This window comes from Bubalus kerabau, chromosome 11 (genome assembly GCF_029407905.1).
Source record: "Bubalus kerabau isolate K-KA32 ecotype Philippines breed swamp buffalo chromosome 11, PCC_UOA_SB_1v2, whole genome shotgun sequence".
NCBI lineage: Eukaryota > Metazoa > Chordata > Mammalia > Artiodactyla > Bovidae > Bubalus > Bubalus kerabau.
Genome location: NC_073634.1, coordinates 26,736,388 through 26,757,722, shown reverse-complemented (window position 1 = coordinate 26,757,722; position 21,335 = coordinate 26,736,388). Strand labels below are relative to the sequence as shown.

The window sequence follows — 21,335 nt, the reverse complement described above, 5'->3', positions numbered from 1 at the left end:
TTTATAAACACAAATTCAAGCTAAAAGCTGAAATAGAAGCAGAACTGAGTAGTTGCATTGATTTTAAAGGGCATATACAATATTTATAATAGTTCAGTGTCTTCTTTTGCAGTAATTTATGTCTGTTCTTTTGTAATTCAGATATAATTGCTTAATTTCAATATACTCCAAAATTTAAAATTTAGCAATGGGTGTGATCTAAAAATCATTGTAACTGAAATGAAGGAATTATTAAAACAAGATTTCCTATAATGCATGGCAATTAAAAATAAACACATAATCTCTTATTGATGGCATATTTTAAATTTTGTTGTTGTTTAGTTGCCAAGTTGTGTCTGACTCTTTGTGACCCCATGGACTGTAGCCCGCTAGTCTCCTCCGTCCATGGGATTTCCCAGGCAAGAACACTAGAGTGTGTTGCCATTTCCTTCTCCAATTTTTATTTTTTTACCATATTTTAATTTTTATTGAAGTGATCTAAACCTGGATTCATAAACTGCATTGTTAGGACAGTGTTTAGAGATTTCAGTTTACCATCAGTTCATAGACAAAGAACTGAAGTCTAAGGAGATTAGGGGCTGGACCTTCAGGTCCCCCACCTTTCTAATTTTGACCTTCTTTTCTTGCAAATATATTAATTTGGGCAACCTATATAATAATTCTCTCCTTTGTAGGCCTTACAAAAGTTTAGATGATAGGTACTATTGATGATTTGATCATTTGGCTGAAACCTTTATTAAAACCCTAATGTAATGCTATATAACAAGTGGTTCTATTTTACTGATAACTCTGACTTTGGAGTCTAAGAAAACCAGTTTTGAATTCTGGTTTTTTTATTTAGCTATGTAGAAAGAAAGGATAGTAATAGTACTTGGGAGTAATCCATAGATAACTCCTGAAAATCCAGAACTCAATGAACATACACATACCACGACATTGCTATTAATAACCATACAGGTATGGGGATGTTGACAAAGGTAAATGATTCAGTGGTCACAAGGAAAGTCTCACTCAAGTAAAGGCTTAAACTAGGGCAATTCTACATTTGATAGGATATAAAATGTCAATAATTTGAAAAATGAAGTGTTCTTAAGAATTTATTAATCTTAGAGTAGGAAAATCAATATATATAACATGAAATATGTCAATGAACAGATATAGCAAGTCATAAGTCTTAGATTTTATGCAATTCAAGTAATGAAGGAAATTTTTGAAAACCTCAGTGTCACCAAGTATTCTACTTAAAGAATATCTTTCCTTATTACATTCTGCACGAAGCAAAATGAGACTACTGGAATTGTGTACAACAAAAGGATTTGGCCTGATATAAAATCAGAATGTCTCTACTAACCTTGCACAAGGACATTCCTTTTTTTAGCAAGAATATATTGCTCCAGAAATCTCCTAGCTAGAGAATGTTTGAGGGCAGATCATACTAAGTATAGAGAGTAATACTGTCAACATTAACCTAAATAGCTGATTTTAGAACTTGTGAAACAGTACAACATATGGTGGTGACATCACAAGATTTAATTTGTGACCATACTATTTAAAGTAATTGAAGTCACCTTATTTCTTTCTGTAGTCTTTAAATTCTTGTAGATTTACCAAGCTAATCACCATAGAGGAAAAGTGTTTTACATTTGGGAGTAATGATGAATGACAAATGTGAAAATGATTTGACAGAAAGAACTATCAGAGACAAAACAAACAAATGCTGTTGTAATATCAGGAAATGTTGGTATTTGAGAAGTAATCTGTTGCTCAGTGAAATATTTTACTCTGCTCTAAGACACTGCATAAACAGATATCCTGCACCAATTACAATGCTTATCTATCATTTTTGAAATACCACAGTCTTAGTCCACTGACCTCAAACACACTCTTTATTTTTCTATTCAATGAAATCTTACTTAAATATATAGCTACATTAAATTTTTAGGCAAAAGTAAGCTTTTCAGGGAAAAAAAATTTCATTGGAATGGATCTTTATTTTACTTGATACATAATTTGAATTTTATGGGTGAAATAAAAGGTTAGATAGGTAACTGAAACAGAATATGTGAATCATGAGAACTTTTAATTTTTTATATACCTTGGTATTATTAATAAAACATTTCTTAGAGCAGAAAAAAAATTTCTCATTGACTATTATTCAGAAAATAAAGACTAAGGCTAGATTTTTTAAAGAGTTAGAAAAGTACACGAGGAAAATTGCTTGATGGAAAGTAGTCATCTTATGTCAGCAAGGGCATAATGCAATTTTTCATTCATTAGTTTATTCAATTGGCTTCCCAGGTGGCACAGTGGTAAAGAATCCACCTGCCAATGCAGGAAACACAGGTTCGACTCCAGGGTCAGGAAGATACCCTGGAGGAAGAAATGTCAACCTATTCCAGTATTCTTGCCTGGAGAATCCATGGACAGAAGAGTCTGGGAGGTTGCAGTCTCTGAGGTCACAAACAATCAGATGCAGATTTATTCAATAAACATTTGTTGATCTCCTAAAATATGCCATGCATTATTACAGGAAATGTTTTTTTGTGTGTGTGTTAAATAAAAAAGTTTGCAGTTTTGAGAAGTTCAAATTTTGACCTTCTGTGGTCAGAATTCTTGTGGTAAGAAATTCTCCCCAAGAGACAACAAACAGCCTTGTTTACACCAGAGTAGTGATAATTCATAATGGTGGTCTGTTTGACAAAATCATCTATTTTTTTAAGCTATAAAGATTACTTGGCTATAATGATGGTAGTATTTTATTTTCCAAGTTGACAATCTCCAAGTTTACACAGCTAGAAAATTCATAGTGATGTCTCTTGCTTAACAGTTAAGCAACATAAATACCCAGACTGATCCTCCCAGTGAAAAACAACAAAATGTTGAATTATGAGCAGGCTAGCATGTACAAATAATCAGAGGCGAAATAATTGAATAAAAAGGGGAACAGGGAGATGATTTTAGCACTAGAACCTGCTTTCATCTGAGAGGCATTTGTGAAACCCTGTGAGCCTGCGATTCAATTCATATTAATTAAGGAATGTGGATTCAGGAGTGGGGAGTCTAGCAGGAAATTCTGGTTCATGAAGCTAGAGGGAAACTTGAGAAAACAAAATAATATTATAGAAGAGTGAAAATATATCAGAAATTAGAATAAATATAAAAGGACTAAATGTTGTAAAGACAAAAATGTCAAAATGGTAAATTACAAATTCCAAACAATCAATATTCATGAGAAGCAAACCTAAAACATTAGGGCAAAAAAAGATCGATTGAAAAAGAATAGAAAGTATATATCAGATGAAACAGATACAATACAAAGAAAAGTTTTGTAGAAGTTTAATTTTTAAAACAAGGTAAATTGTAAGTGAAAGTCTCTTCTGGAAATGTGTTACTACTTAATTTCAGTTTACCAAGAAAGTATAATGACTTAAATCTGAATCTAAGAAATATAACAACCTCAAAATATATGAACCTAAAAAAATTATGGTTGAACTACAGGGAGAAATAAACATATCTACCATATAGCGAGGCTTCCCCTGGTAGCTCAGATAGTAAAGAATCTGCCTACAATGTGTGAGACCTCCATTCTATCCCTGGGTTGGGAAGATCCCCTGGAGGAGAGTAAGGCAGCCCACTCCAGTATTCGTGCCTGGAGAACCCCCATGGACAGAGGAGCCTGGCGGCGGGCTGCAGTCCATGGGGTTGCAGAGAGTAGGGCACAACTGAACGACTAAGCACGAGCACCGTATAGTGGGATCTTGAGAAACCTTTTATTATAGCCTTAATAAACCTTGTATTTATAGATCAAAGTGCCAAGCATAATTAGGATAGAGAAAATTTAACCTGGCTAATAAATTTCATCTAATAGCAGCTATAGATTACCGTACTCAGCAAGTTAAGACTATATGTTATTTTGAAACACAGAGAGGTTATTTTTTAAAGATGATCATATACATACATGAAAAATGATATGCTGCTGCTAAGTCGCTTCAGTCGTGTCCAACTCTGTGCGATCCCATCGACGGCAGCCCACCAGGCTCCCCCGTCCCTGGGATTCTCCAGGCAAGAACACTGGAGTGGGTTGCCATTTCCTTCTCCAATGCATGAAAGTGAAAAGTGAAAGTGAAGTCACTCAGTCGTGTCGGACACCTAGCGACCCCGTGGACTGCAGCCTACCAGGCTCCTCTGTCCATGGGATTTTCCAAGCAAGAGTACTGGAGTGGGGTGCCATTGATAAAATTCACACCAAAAATCTCTAACTACAATGTAAAAATTCAGTCAAAAAGATGATGAGAGTAAAATTGGTATGTTTTTGAATTAGGAAAAACTTCTAAGTAATGCCTACATAAATAAGAAACCAAAAATAAAAATTTTAAATTCTATAAACAACAACAAAAGACAAAATATTAAAAAAATATATGATGCAGGTAAAGTGACACTTAGAAGGGAAGCTATAGGCTATATTGGTTTTGTATTGCTGCCGTTATGGACTGCCTAAATTTAGCTTAGAACAACAAAAATTTTTTATTTTACAGCTCTGTAGGTCAAAAGTCTGGTATGGTTCTCACTGAACTCTAGTTAGGGTGTCAGTGAATCTTCTCAAGTTGTATCACTCTGCCACCTCTTATCTCTTTCTCTTTCACTTTTAAGAGCTCATGTGATTAGACCCGAAACTCTGCTGGATAATCCAGGCTAGATATATATCTAGATCTATGTCATCTACCTCCCTACCTACTAATTTATCTTAGCAACATGGATTATAAAAAAGAGAGTTCAATAAAATGTTAGTAAAAATACAGACATAACTAGAGGTGATATAAAAATTAGATAAAGAATAACAAGTATAATATTAAGGATTTTATGACAACATATTTGAAAGCTTTAGATGAAATGACAAATCCCTAGAAAAATGTAGTTTATGAAAACTGAGGTAGGATAAAAGAAAAAGATCCAAATAATTCCCAAATTAAAGAATTTTATCAGTAGTTAAATGCCACCCTGCAAACATTACTTTACATATAGATGGTTTTATATGCAAGTTCTCCAACCATTCAGGGAACAGTAACTTCAGTCATTCACAAAATATTCCAAAGAATAGAGAAAAACACAAACCAACACATTTTATAATGCTAGCAAAATTTATGCACAAAAATCTATCAAAGATAGAAGAAGAATGAAAATTACTTATTAAACACACTGGATATAGATGAGAAAAATTCTAAATAAAATATTGGCAAATTGCATCCAACCACATTTAGCATTTAATAAAGGGTATTTAAGACTATACCCTCTATTTAAAGTACTGTTATAGGTACATAACTGTCCATTGTATTGTTAATCTATATCTTATAACTATTGATTTGAATTTAACCAGCAGTTAGCAATAACAATATGGTTCTCATTTTGTATGTTCCTTATACAGTTATATCACATTTATAAATGTTAAATTAATATTTTTCATGAGAGCATGTAAGGAAGAGATATTGCTCCATAGACCTAAACTACCCCAAACTCTTATGCTACATATATAGTACATAGTGTGACCTAATAGAATTAATAAAAGCATCTATGTATCTAAGGGTTGCAATTCATCAAAATATTTAGGAAATTAGGAAGAATGTGATTTGAAAAGAGAATATGCAAATATGGAAAAGTCATCCATGGAATAGAGAAGTATGGCTGAACATTTTTATTTTTATGTAAAGGTGAACTTTTTGTCCAAGGGCTGGCTTGTGGCTTCTCTGGCTCCTGAAAGTATACAAATTAGGAAAACTTGATATGAAGATTTTGAAAAACTTTTTCAAAAAAAATAGTTCAAAATAAGTTTCTTGTTATAGTGATGGGTTACATTTTATTTGTAAACCAACTTTACAATTCCATTAAATTTCATGTATTTTCTTGAATAAAGTTGACACAACCTCCAGTTTGAAAAAGAAGGAAAATTGCAAAGGTGCATGATTCCAGGTAGCCTCTAGAGAATGAAAAGGAGGCCAAGTCTATATATGTTTAATTAGTAAAAAAACTTTCCTAGGATAATGGAGATGGCAAATAACCCCACAGTGACACTGGTCATGAATGTGATAAATTAGAATATGGAATACTCATTCATAAAGCAACCGTAGTCAAGTTTCTAACTGACATTTAAAGCAGAGAATCATAAAACAAGGTTTGGAATTATCCATATGATGAAAATAAAGCAACTGGGAATGTAATGCATTTTTCTTTTCCTAGAAGATGAAGTAATAGTAATTACTACAATAACTATTCTTGTTATCAGTTGTCATGCTTGAAAAAGCATGAAGACAAAGTTTTTTCTCTAGTAGGAGTAGTTTTCAGAAAGACAAAGATATGTTGGATTTTAAAGTTTGCTTTTTTTTAAGTCAGAATAGCAGACCATAACACCTGAGATAGATGGCTGCATTAAGAAATCTAATACACATTAGTTTGTCAGAATTTAGTGTGTGCCTAAAAATATTTTTAGTAACAGCATTGCTTTGTGCTATTTGAAACAGATGTATGTCTAAACATAGCTGTTTGCTTCATGTCATAAAAAATATGGTAAACATGATAATTATATACTCAACATTAATTCCAGTATGTCCTACTTTTCACTTTATCAAAAAATGATTTTGGTATTTCATTCCACAGTTTATGCAAATTCATACACACCTGTTATAAAAATGTTGTCCTTATTTAGTGTTTGAATATAAACAGTGTAAAAGAAATACCCCACTCTCTAAAAGGAAGGTCTTTTTTCCCAAGAAAAGTGGCATGCCTTATCATTTGCATTACTTATCCATCTGATTTCATGTTAAAATCATATTTTAGGCATTTAGGTCATAGGCTTTTCTTTTCCTCTGGAAATGTTGCAGTGATACTACTAAAGCTCATCTTAAGGGTTCCTTTTAAAAAAATAATATACAGGAAACGTTTCTTTTCATCAAACACTAATATGTTATCTTAAAATTATTCTAAACAAAAGCAAACCTATCCAGGATCTTGTTCTTATAATTGTGAAATAAGAGGAGAAACAATGAATAGAAGAAAACAAAATAATTATAATGTGAGTAATTCTTAAAAGCACATACAGTTCTATTCATTATATTTAGTGTCAGTGTCCTTGTGCTATGAATTACCCAGCGCTAAAGGGATTTTTGTTTACCACCAAATAACATTCTAGTTTTGTTTTTTTTTTTTCAGAGGCGCAGACGCAAAGAAAAGTAATAAAACTTTGCCTAGCATTGTCAACACAATGAGGACTGAGACATGACTACGTTAACCTTAATATTGATCAAAACTCCTTGATCATAGATGGGACACTTCTAACAAATTTCCTGAAAAGGGAAATAGTAGTTGACCTATAAAGTTAAAAGTTTTTTAAGAAATGACTCAAAGCAATATGTTTGACTGATTTGTGTCTTGTACAATACTGACAAGTGTAACATAATTTTTGTGCATTACTCAATCTTGGCAGTGTCTGTGACTAGAGATCTTCATAGAATGCACTGCAATAATAGCTTTTAAGAATCTTGAAATTGTCCAACTTACTCAGGAATCCATGTACCTGAGGGAGGCCCTTAGAGGAGTTGACTACAACAGCTTACACACTGACACAATTGAGATAAAGGATATATTCACTGACTTCAAGAATAAAGCAACGATTCTAGTAACTATTGGGCATTTTTACCTCTTCTGTTGTAAAGAAATATGTGACCATAGTCAATAGCTGGGGTTTGGAAACTGGTCACAGGAAAAACAAACGAAAACAAACCCCAAACCCAAACACAACATGTGTTGTCAGAAATGGCACTGAAAGTCAAAATTTTTTGAACATTTTTAAAGAGAGGCAGGAAACAATTCCACTGTCTGCAAAACTCTAGATATAAATATTTCTAAGTTATTATGACTTCAAAGAAAAGATTCTCTAACTTTAGGGCTCAAGAATTTTGTGTACTTTTCACTGATAGCATGTCCCAATTTAATCTGATTTGGAGATTTTCTTAGAATTTCTCAGCATTTTATATATTTCTAGCATTACTACTATAAAGAAATGGTGTTTGGTAACCTGATTCAGAAATGTACTTTCACTCCTGTATGATTTCAATTCTGGAGACTGTAGAGGGATAAAAGTTTAAGCTCCACAGTAGTCTTTTTTGAAGTATGTGTGTGTATCTTAAACAGTAATAGATTTGAGATTTTAATCTTTAGTAATGTGAATTGTGGTTTTCACAATAATGAAAATAGAGGTTAATGTCTTAGTATTTCCAAGTAATAGCAAGTATGTATTTCATAAACTTAAACTCAGCACTTGTCTTTCTGGGTTTTCATTAATACGTAATCATTTTTGTTATATGTAGAAATACATATAGAGAACACATCAGAACTAAAGCTTGTAGAGGACAGAATTTAATCTTTGTGGCTGTACATGTACTATAATTCTCACAGTCAATCCTCTTCCAACATGATATGATACACGATGTGCACATTTTCAAAAGCATGATATTATTTTTTTTCTGTAAAAATATTAGTTCTAATTTATTAAACAGCCTTGAGTGAAAGTTGCTTCAGTTGTGTCTGATTCTTTGTGATCCCATGGACTGTAGCCAGCCAGGCTCTTTGGTCCAGGGAATTCTCCAGGCAAGAATACTGGAGTGGGTTGTTATTTCCTTCTCCAAAACAGCCTTAGATAGCCTTTAATTACATTTACTTTGCATTTACTTGTTCTTTACCCTTAATTACCAATAGCTTTCCAGTTTCAGCTTATATGTTTCAAAATAAAGGAGATTCATAAGGAAAATATAAACTTCAACCCCTGTATTTTAAAAAAAGGTTAATTTTACTTGAAAAGAAAAATGCTTCCCTACCAATTCAAATTAGCCCATTACTTTTGTAAGGGCATTACTTTTACCAGTGACAAATATGTTCTGCTATAATAATCATATATCAGTTCCTAATGTGCCAGTTTCTGGTAAAAACAATTTTTGAATGAAGCATTCCAGAAGTACAATGTTTGTAGTGGGAGGGATGATTTCCATGTAGAATTTATCATTTCACTTTATGAAAGAAGTACTTGGCTATATTACCTCTACCTTAATTTGCGTCCTATGCTCTTAATATCTGTCCTGTCTTCCATAGCTGCTTTGGGCTGCCAGGCACCCAAACTCTTGCTGATGCTCTTACTATATATCATAAGGAAAGAAATATATTTATTCTTCATCTCACTTTTTAAAAAACTGAAGTATATCTGATTTACAATGTTGTGTTAATTTCTACTGTACAGCAAAGTGATTCAGTTATACATATATATATATATATATAATTGTTATGGTTTATCATAGGATATTGAATATAGTTGCCTGTGCTATACAGTAGGACCTTGTTCATCCATTCCATATGTAAAAGCATATATCTGTTATCCTCCTCCCCCTTGGCAACCACAAGTCTGATCTCTATGTCCTTGAGTCTATTTCTGTTTCATTGGTAGATTTATTTGTATCACATCTTAAATTCCACATGTAAGTGATGTCATTTGGCATTTGTCTTTCTCTTTCTGACTTATTCACTTAGTATAATACATCCATGTTGTTTCAAATAGCATTATTTCATTCTTTTTTGAATGAGTATCATTCCACTGCGTACACATACCATTTCCTCTCTATCTGTTCATCTGTCAATGGACATTGAGGTTGTTTCCATGTCTTGGATACTATGAATAGTACTTCTATGAACACAGAAGTGCATGTATCTCTTTGAATTGGAGTTTTGTCCAGATATATGTCCAGGAGTGGGATTGCTGGATCATATGGTAATTCTACTTTTAGTTTTCTGAGGAAGCTCCATACTGTTTTCCATAGTGGCTGTGCCAGCTTATATTCCCACCAATGGTGTTGGAGGGTTTCCTTTTATCCACATCTTCTCCAGTGTTTGTTATTTGTAGAGTTTTTCCTCATTTAACTTTTTAGTCATTATGGACATCTAATTTAGACAATATTCTTTATCTTTGGAAGTAAATACAGATAATCAAGTGCAGGATGTTGCTCGGAAGGAAAGGTACCCCTTAACTGGCAAAGGCAATGGATTGTGCACTCGCATTATACTATAGAGGCAGGGCCAATAGCTTTGGCCTTGAGAACTTTGGAAACTGAAAGAATTGAAAATTAAAGTAGGAAAAAGAAGTTTGTTGCAATTCTGAGCAATGAGTATTACAAATATTTCAAATAGCTGTACCATTTCTGTGACAGCTGCATCTGGGGAACGCCTCCTAAACCTAATTATATACTTTTCCTTTCTCTTCTAACTGAAGAGATGATTAGAGACAGAGGTAGAAAAGACAGTGATACAGACATAATTTTCACAAAAAGATTACTTTGTGCAATGAAAAGTGAAATGTGTTATTTGTGAATGCAAATTGAACTTACATCATCCCCAGTGACATAAAATACTTGGTGCCACCATAGCTCAAGGTATATATACGGTGACCTGCCTGGACAGTGTTCACCTTCTGAAGATATCTAAAGAACACACTCAATCCTCAGGCAAATGCTTACACATATTGTTTTCAAAGGAGATCTTGGTATAAGCTAAAGAAGAGTTGCCTCTTGTGCCTTGAATATGGGTCATAGAATGATATATATTGCTAATCAAAAATGCTGTTGCATCACAAGGCATTTACTTAAGTGAAATCAACTTAAGAAATAAAACGCAAAGGAAGAAATAAGTTAAATACTTATTTAGCCAGCAATTATGTTTAAACAAAGTGTGCCCTGGGGATGGCTGTGGCATGGGAAATCCAGCTTTCCTGCTATTGGTCTTAGTTCTCTCTCTGGCTGAGAGTGGCTCTAGTTCTTCAAAATACATATTTTTTTTTAATTTTAAGCTTTTTATTTTCTATTGTGGTGTAGCTGATTAACAATATTGTGATAGTTTCAGGTAAACAGTGAAGAGACTCAGCCATGCATATACATGTATCCATTTTCCCCCAAAAGCCCCTCCCCATCCAGGTTGCCACATAACATTAATCAGAGTTCCATATGTTATACAGTAGATCCTTGTTGGTTATCCATTTAAAATATAGCCAAAGCGATCTTGAGAAAGAAGAATGGAACTGGAGGAATCAACCTACCTGACTTCAGGCTCTACTACAAAGCCACAGTTATCAAGACAGTATGGTGCTGGCACAAAGACAGAAATATAGATCAATGGAACAAAATAGAAAGCCCAGAGATAAATCCACGCACATATGGACACCTTATCTTTGACAAAGGAGGCAAGAATATACAATGGATTAAAGACAATCTCTTTAACAAGTGGTGCTGGGAAAACTGGTCAACCACTTGTAAAAGAATGAAACTAGAACACTTTGTAACACCATACACAAAAATAAACTCAAAATGGATTAAAGATCTAAACATAAGACCAGAAACTATAAAACTCCTAGAGGAGAACATAGGCAAAACACTCTCTGACATACATCACAGCAGGATCCTCTATGACCCACCTCCCAGAATATTGGAAATAAAAGCAAAAATAAACAAATGGGATCTAAATAACCTTAAAAGCTTCTGCACATCAAAGGAAACTATTAGCAAGGTGAAAAGACAGCCTTCAGAATGGGAGAAAATAATAGCAAATGAAGCAACTGACAAACAACTAATCTCAAAAATATACAAGCAACTCCTACAGCTCAACTACAGAAAAATAAATGACCCAATCAAAAAATGGGCCAAAGAACTAAATAGACATTTCTCCAAAGAAGACATACAGATGGCTAACAAACACATGAAAAGATGCTCAACATCACTCATTATCAGAGAAACGCAAATCAAAACCACTATGAGGTACCATTTCACACCAGTCAGAATGGCTGCGATCCAAAAGTCTACAAGTAATAAATGCTGGAGAGGGTGTGGAGAAAAGGGAACCCTCTTACACTGTTGGTGGGAATGCAAACTAGTATAGCCACTATGGAGAACAGTGTGGAGATTCCTTAAAAAACTGGAAATAGAACTGCCTTATGATCCAGCAATCCCACTGCTGGGCATACACACTGAGGAAACCAGAAGGGAAAGAGCCATGTGTACCCCAATGTTTATCGCAGCACTGTTTATAATAGCCAGGACATGGAAGCAACCTAGATGTCCATCAGCAGATGAATGGATAAGAAAGCTGTGGTACATATACACAATGGAGTATTATTCAGCCATTAAAAAGAATACATTTGAATCAGTTCTAATGAGGTGGATGAAACTGGAACCTTTTATACAGAGTGAAGTAAGCCAGAAAGAAAAACACCAATACAGTATACTAACGCATATAGATGGAATTTAGAAAGATGGTAACAATAATCCTGTGTACGAGACAGCAAAAGAGACACTGATGTATAGAACAGTCTTATGGACTCTGTGGGAGAGGGAGAGGGTGGGAAGATTTGGGAGAATGGCATTGAAACATGTAAAATATCATGTATGAAATGAGTTGCCAGTCCAGGTTTGATGCACGATACTGGATGCTTGGGGCTAGTGCACTGGGATGACCCAGAGGGATGGTATAGGGAGGGAGGAGGGAGGAGGGTTCAGGATGGGGAACACATGTATTCCTGTGGCGGATTCATTTTGATATTTGGCAAAACTAATACAATTATGTAAAGTTTAAAAATAAAATAAAATTAAAAAAAAAAACAGAAAAAAAAAAATCAGACAGATTCTAGATGCAAGCCAAGCCAACCATTTCATCTACTGTTCATTTGAAGAAAGAAAGAAAGAAAGAAAGAAAGAAAAAACAACAACAAAACCTCTCTCTTCCAAAACATGGCTGTGTCAGGGCTAATTAGAAATATGTATCTCCCACAAGATGCTTGGTTAAATGATTGTCAAGGCTACTTTTTTCTGTGATTTTCACCTTTCGAGCTGATTTCAGAACCTATTCCAGGGTAAGTCTATATACTGATATTACTCAAGGTTTCTTTAAAGGTCACAGAGTAGAAAGCCACTTAAAAAGAGAAACCATGTCAATCAGAAGAACCAATATCTTTCCATTGTTGTTTTTGTTCAGTTGCTCAGTCCTGTCCGACTCCTTGCGATCCCATGGACTGTAGCACACAAGGCTTCCCTGTCCTTCACTATCTCCTGGAGTTTGCGCAAACTCATGTCCATTGAGTCGGTGATGCCATCCAACCATCTCATCCTCTTTTGTCCCATTCTCCTCCTGCCTTCAATCTTTCCCAGCATCAGGGTCTTTTCCAATGAGTCAGCTCTTTGCATCAGGCAGCCAAAGTACTGGAGCTTCAACGTCAGCATCAGTCCTTCCAATGAATATTCAGGACTGATTTCCTTTAGGATTGACTGGATTGATCTTCTAGCTATCCAAGGGACTCTTGAAAGTCTTCTTTAACACCATAGCTCAAAAGCATCAACTCTTTGGCATTCAGCCTTCTTTATGGTCCAACTCTCACATCCATACTTGACTACTGGAAATGCCATAGCCTTGACTATTTGAACCTTTGTTAGCAAAGTAATGTCTCTGCTTTTTAATATGCTGTCTAGATTTGTTGTAGCTTTTCTTCCAAGGAGCAAGCATCTTTTAATTTCATCTTTCCATACTTCATTCTAATACAATTCCTTATAGTATATGCCAGAGCCGTAATGTTGCAACACTATATGTGAGAACTAGTGTCATGGTACAGATAGGCTGTCACTTCTTTCTCTGCATTTAATTCATGCCTATTCAAGCTTTGAGAAATTCTAAAAGGAGGACATTAATATTAACATTGATATTGAGGGAAAATCAATAATAAGAAAATTACCTGAAGAATGGTGTTTATTTAAGTGACAATGACATTATAAGCAATTCGTTAAGGGAATTCTAGGAAGGAATATGCAGATATGCATATATGACATATCTCAGATATGCAGATGACACCACCCTTATGTCCGAAAGTGGAGAAGAACTAAAGAGCTCCTTGATGAAAGTGAAAGAGGAGAGTGAAAAAACTGGCTTAAAACTCAACATTCAGAAAACTAAGATCATGACATCTGGTCCCATCACTTCATGGTAAATAGATGGGGAAACAATGGAAACAGTGAGAGACTTTATTTGCGGGGGGGGGAGGTCAAAAATCACTGCAGATGGTAACTGCAGCCATGAAATTAGAAGATGCTTTCTCCTTGGAAGAAAAGTTATGACCAACCCAGACAGAATATTAAAAAGTAGAGACATTACTTTGCAAACAAAGATCCATCTAGACAAAGCTATGGTTTTTCCAGTAGTCATGTATGGATGTGAGAGTTGGACTATAAAGAAACCTAAACACTGAAGAATTGATGCTTTTGAACTGTGGTGTTGGAGAAGACTCTTGAGAGTCCCTTGGACTGCAAGGAGGTCCAACAAGTCTATCCTAAAGGAAATCAGTCCTGAATATTCACTGGAAGGACTGATGCTGAAGCTGAAACTCCAATACTTTGGCCACCTGATGTGAAGAACTGACTCATTGGAAAAGACCCAGATGCTGGGAAAGATTGAAGAGGGGAGGCGAAGGGGATGACAGAGGATGAGATGGTTGGATGGCATCACCAACTCCATGGAGATGAGTTTGAGTAAGCTCTGGGAGTTGGTGATGGATAGGGAAGATTGGTGTGCTGCAGTCCATGGGGTCGCAAAGAGTCAGACATGACTGAGTGACTGAACTGGGCAAGGAATAGCCTGTGTCAGTCTGGAATGTTTTAAGTAACATTTTGACATTAGAAGTAGATCTGGTATGTCAAGATTTAACTTCTTTTAGATTTACAGAAGCTGATCTTTAAATTTTGAAATATTTCTTATTTCTGTAAAATTCTGGACACTTTTAAGGCAAATACAGTATAGCTATAAAATTTAATAAAAAATAATTATTAGTACAGTAGAATGTAATGAATGCACAAAAACAGAGCTAAAGGAATTTAACTGATCTGCTGTGACAAGTAGGAAATCTATTAAATTCCAGAAACTCCTGGATGTTTTATGACAACTTCCATATTATTTAGAAAGCATCAGATGTCTTTGAGAGTCATCATTATGGAGCAGAGGGTAAGATCAAATGGTTTAGTTGTTCTGAAAGATTAAGTTGCTGTCAGATGATTTAATTGTTTACTTTCACGATTTACATGAAATACTTCTCCTTATGTTTTCTTCTCCATATATTTATATGAATATATTAACCTATGAGGTAAAATGCCCTTATTAGCTTCATTCTATACCGTAATGTTATACTCTTTACTGTTAGTAAGTGATGCCAGCTAGCCACACACAAAGGGCATCTCTCTGTCTGATGTTATTGGTACTCAATTTTCAGGCCAGGAGAGAGACACTTTATACGGTGACTTTGAAAACTACAGACAAATCAACGTAGAGCAGCATAAAGATATTCCTCTGCATAAAGATATTCCTCTGCATAAAGATCACAATTCTAATTAATGCAACTAATTCTAATTAATTCAAAACTCTTTTTTAAAAACCCTAAATAGTAGCAATAGCAACAAAACTTCTGGTCCTTCAAACCGCTGTCCAAACCATTAGGCCTCTTAATACTCAGGTAAATAAAGAATCTTCAACGAAAAAATAATTACCAGAGCATCAATAAAACCACAATGGCCATCATTGTCCCTACTGAAAGGATATATTGGGGACTGAAATTATACAGATGTAGAAGGCAAGGGCCCCTGGGAAGACAATTTAAATCTTTGAATAGAAATCAATAGCCCACTGTGGCAATTTTCTTTCTGATATTGTGTTATTACATAATTCAGTTTTCAACTGAAAAAGCTTTCCTGGAGCACTCTAAAATAATGGGGAAGTTACTCTTTTAATCCAACTTAAAAAAAAGTTTGCTTCATATTATGCCTTTGAGAATCTTTAAAGGACCTTATTTCATTCAATGAATATTTAATTACCAAACAGTCTATGTAATACAAACTAACTGATATTCTTACAAGCTGACTGGAGTTGTATTTTTTTATAAATAGTTGGGAAATATACCAGAAGTACTAGTATATTACACTTAGAATGTATTTTTAAAAAATGGTTTTGCTTAATTTAAACTGGAAGATTAGAATAAATACACAAATAATATAAAGAAGTGAAGTTTTCTTGAGTAAGCTTATTGTTGGATGAGTTTAGTTACCAGGCAGAGATATTATTCAGTATTTTATTTTAACACTTTCAAACTTATCTTTGAGATAGCTAATATAATTACAAGTCTATTAGTCATTAAGGATCACTAGGGTCTAGTACCACTTAGAGTATTATAGAATATGCTAGAAACAGGCTATTTTGATTTCAATAACATTTGTTAGTGATCTTCAAATAATATGTCCATTTAATGTATGGTACAATTAACTGTGATTCAAAAATCCTGGTAGAGCATTGGGGACGGGAGTAGATATTAAACTCTGGAAAAATACAGAAAATATGTTTAGAATTTCACCAGAGAAAATCTCTCCACTGAATTCTGTAATAGTGGGAAATATTGTGATGGTTCCAAAGATCTAGTGATAAAGCTCTTAATCATCCTCAAGACACTATCGGTGCTGTGTTGAATAGTAAAAAACCCTTTAAATGAGCTTTTTAAATTATGTATTTGATTGCTACAAAATACAGTATGATTTTACTTTTAAATCCTATCAAAATACTCTTTAACAATTTCACCGTTCTTTGGAAAGAAAGCCCATACAATATAGTTTTTATTTGCAGAGATTTCCCCTTTAGGAATCAATACGATGTGGCTGCCTGGGTTTCCAATATGGCAGGAGGGCAGCAAAAAATTTTTCACTCATGTTTCTGTGCAGAATCACTCAAAAGTGATAGTGTTATGGCAAAAGGTGGATTACACAGATTTTAGATTAACCATAGTAAAAATTAACAATATATTTCCAAAGATATTTAAAATTACAATTCAGCAAAATCTTTAACATATTTAAGGTATTCATTATATAAGACTTCATTGTTGTTGTTAAGTCGCTAAGTCCTGTCTGACTCTTTGTGACCCCATGGACTGCAGCCCACCAGGCTCCTCTGTTCGTGGGATATTCCAGACAAGAATACTGGAATGGGTTGCCATTTCCTTCTCCAGGGTATCTTCCTGACCCAGGGATTGAAGCTGCGCGCCCTGTATCTTCTGAATTGACAGGCAGATTCTTTATCACTGCTCCACCTGGGAAGCCCAAGAGGACCAAGTAAACTTATATAATGCTTTGTCAGCATCAGTGAGGGAGTGCCTCTTCCTTAATAATTTAATAGTGCTTATCCATTTGCCACTGTGTCTTTTCCAGAATGGACAGACAGCAGCAGTACTAACATCCACTGGAAAAATACTGCATTCTTCAGAGGGTGCGGGGAGAGTTATAATGGAAGATAGAATGGTTAAGGTTCCAAACTTCCTAAGACTTCTGCTGTTGTGAAAGGGTCATATTACTGTTGGGTTGATGACTTAAATGCTCTACTCCTGCCCCCTCCCTCCATCCCTTCTTTCTGTTTTTTCCAACCAGCTAGTTCTAATTCTCCAAGTTTCAGGTTATGTGGTTTCTTAGAGGAGCTTTTTAAAAATGTCCACACAGAGTTAAATAATTTTATAGTATCTGGTGCATGACTATCAGTGGACTTAATACTGAGTGTTCTGAATGTTTACTTGCTAATCTCTCTCAGTACATCAAAATTTCTCAAATTAAGGAAATGTATTAATTTCCTGTTGTTGCTGTAACAAATTACAAATTGAGTGGCTTAAAACAAAAGCCACAGATACAGATTTAGTGACTTAAAATAAAATGACATTTATCATCTTAGTGTTCTGGAGCTGAGAAATCAGAAATGGGTTCCATTGAGCTAAAAATCAAGTTATTGGCTCTGTGGCATAACTTTTGGAGACTTTGGTTGGGGGCAATTAGTTCCTTTGCATTTTCCAGATTCTTACAGGCTGTCTGAATTCCTTTCTCATGGTTCCTTCTTCAATCTTCAAAGTTGGCATCTTCAAATTTCTCTTTCACACTGACCTCTGCCTTTGTTGTCACATCTCTTTCTCTAATTCCAACTATCCTGCCCCCCTGTCCCTTTGTAAGTACCCCACAATTACATTGGAATCACCTAGATAAGCCAGGACAATCTCCACATTTAAGAATTCTTAATTTAATCACATGTGCAAATTCCCTTTGCTAAGTAAAGTAACATTTATAGAGTTCAGGTTGTAGGACATCTTCGGCAGGGAAATAGGCAGGGATGAGGGGGTAGAGAGAGGAGGCTATTTGTCTAATGACCACAGGCACCATGTCAATTTTTTAAAAAATAAAATCTGGGGTCTAGTTGGATGTGTAACATTTTATAGATGTTCAATTAACATTTGATATGTTAATATATAAATTAAGATGTCATAACACAATGTCATTCAAACAATAAATGTAATAAAAATATCTGAAAATTTGCCCATCTGTCTTTCTCATTAAAATATCTTCAATACAATCAAGAGCTGTAGGGGGGCAGCTATGTCATAAGATACAAAATCCTGTGGTAACTCTACTTTGTGAAGGAACTCAGATACCTCAGGATGGAGTTGTCCTGTAGGAAATGAAAACAATGTCATTATATTGCATCCATTCAACAGAAGAGCTCTTTCAGTTTTCCAAGGAATGATGCCAAGGATGTTCTGATTCTTCTCACCTTTGCTCTCTGCTGTATTTTCTCTCTCCTATGAGTGTCTTACCTATAGTTTATGTCACAATTTCAAAATTCTATACCACAAGATACTAAAATTAAAATTATAAAGCATTAATATTTTCTACACCAATTCTAACTAACTTGTCTTTTCTCTTTAAAATTGAAAATATATACTCCATTTTCCAAAAAACTTTTTTTTCTATTCCAACCAGAATCTCTGTTACCTGAAAGCTCAGTTTGTCTTTGAGGGTGGGCAAGCACAAAACCCGAAAATTTCAGGATGTGGGTGGTGTGATAAAGGACTTACTGGAGCTTAGAGACATAGTTATAGCAGATCCCTATATGCCAAGACACTGTGAAAACCACATTTATCCCAAATTCTGTTTGTTAGGAGAGGAATGCATGTTTATTTTATTTTATTTTTTTTCGCACAATTAAGGACAGAGGGTTAAGTTATTCCACAGTACACTTTTCTTCCCTTTCTCTGTGAAAGTGTTAGTTTCTCAGTCCTGTCTGATTCTTTGCCACTCCATGGACTGTAGCCTGCCAGGCTTCTCTGTCCCTGGAATTCTCTAGGCAAGAATAATGGAGTGAGTAGCCACTTCCTTCTCAAGCAGATTTTCCTGACCCAGGGATCAAACTCTGGTCTTTTGCATTGGAGGCAGATTCTTTACCGTCTGAGCCACCAGGGAAGCAGTCCATCCCTTATGGATTGATTGATTGACTATTAATTTCATTCCTCACTCCCATTTTCCTTCCTCTGCAGCCTGTTATGCTAATGGTTTGGTTAGTACTTTTGAATGTTTATGTTAAATGGTAAACTTTTTAGTTATCATTACATTTACTAGATTTTAACCTGTAAGATTATAATTTACATGTGAATATTATATTTTTACTTTTTTCATTTAACACTGGCTTTTTAATAGCTATCCATGTCGCAGAGAGTGCATCTAGTTGTTTGCTTCTATCTGCTGAATAGTGTTCTATAGTATATGTTCTATAGTATATGTCCATTATATTTTTCTAATTTATTTACATTATTTTTCTTATTTCTTATTTATAATCATGGGCTCAATCATTGCCTTCATCTATCTACTTGAGTAAAACACAACAGAGAATACCCTTGATAATCTAGTGACCATGGATTTTTCTGAGAATTTATTTTTTAGTATAAACCCTGAGTAACATTGCCGGGCCATTAATCTTGATTTAAGTAAACACTAGGGATTTTTTTTTGGTATGTCTGTACTTGTCTACCCCCTACCAGTAATGCATGAGTGCTCCTGCTTGATGTCCTCAACAATATGTGGCATTCCAACATTGCTAATCCCTAAGATAAAAGTAGTATCTTATTGTTTTAATTTGAATTCCTCTGATTATCAATGTATTTGAACATTCCTTCAAACTCAGATATTAAACCATTATGCTTTTTCTTTTTGTAAATTGCCATGTAACATTCTCTTCCTGTTTGTCTAGTATGCTTAATATTCTCTTTTGTTGACATACTGGCTAGCTGTCTTTACCATAGATATTAATCACTTATTAATATTAATGCTACCACATTCTTCCATATTTATATTGCTATACTTGTGGGTTCCACAGTGACCTTTGCTTCATGGGACATTGGTTACATTTTTTAAGGGTCAAATAAATACATCCAGCAATATGAGCAACTCATGAGTTATAATAGCTGAACAGAATAGCTTACGAATAGACTATCACCTTCATTTCATGGCATTGACAAATAGAAAACATTTTCCCCCATGCTTGTATTCAGTCAAGTAGTCTGTATCTTATGACTTTGAATTGGGTCAACTAAACCAAGTTGGAATTAACTTTTCCAAAATTTCCCTCTTTGGGTTATGATTATCCATAGGAAAAAAATCATGAGGTATAGAGGGTAAACGTGAAATTGCAGTTATTGCTATATTCTAAGCATCAGTGTAGGGTACCAGGAACTGCCATAGATTGTATGGTTGTTGTTGATCTGTTTGCTCACTTTGTTGGTTTGGAGCCACATTGGTGCCTCCAAGTCCTTCACTTCCCACAGTATGTTCTCCTGCATGTCCTCCAAAGTGCCGGATCTCCTGATTAATTTCCTTCTTCAACTTCTATGCAGTTTGTGAACAGTTCTGTGATGTGGGATCCCAGTTTTACCTGCAAATAACTTGTATTATCAAAGATGAAGGCAACTTGAAATAGATGTGGATTCCAGTTGATTATTGTTCTGTAAAGTCTTTCTTCACATCTGCCAGCTTTGCCAACTTCAGACTCAACAACAGACACAAAAGCAACAGCTTTACTTAGACTTCTTCTCCTGTTTCCACAGTTGTGTAAAAACCTAATTCCCTAATAAATCCCTTATTCCAGATTTCTCTGCTTCTCTGACCAAATTCTGGCTGATACAGTGTATGTAAAATAAGAGGGAAGTAGACACTTATATGTAAAAATATAAATATAGAAATTTACTTGTCATTGAATCAGACTTGGAACATAATTTTGAGCAATCAAAATATAAAGCCTTGTTTGTGGAGATAGATCATTTAGTAGAAAATATTGAGTTGGCCAAAAAGTCTCTTCATTCTTTTCCATAGCATCATTTCAGAAAAACCTGAACGAACAATTTGGACAACCTAATAGAATCAACTATGTTAATTACA

General features: G+C 34.7%; 1 long non-coding RNA gene across 4 annotated transcripts in view; it reads left to right on the top strand.

The window, feature by feature from the left end:
- The window catches only part of LOC129622964 (uncharacterized), a 232,328-nt gene extending 211,284 nt beyond the window's left edge, over window positions 1–21,044 (top strand). Inside the window, exon 4 of one of the 4 annotated variants that reach the window (XR_008700208.1) lies at window positions 20,795–21,044. This is a non-coding gene — a long non-coding RNA (uncharacterized LOC129622964). Of the gene's footprint in view, window positions 1–2,298; window positions 2,527–7,200; window positions 7,729–17,300; window positions 18,313–20,794 lie in introns of those variants that run through there. The other 3 variants (XR_008700207.1, XR_008700209.1, XR_008700206.1) reach the window with 3 other exon arrangements.
- Window positions 21,045–21,335: the final 291 nt, after the last annotated feature.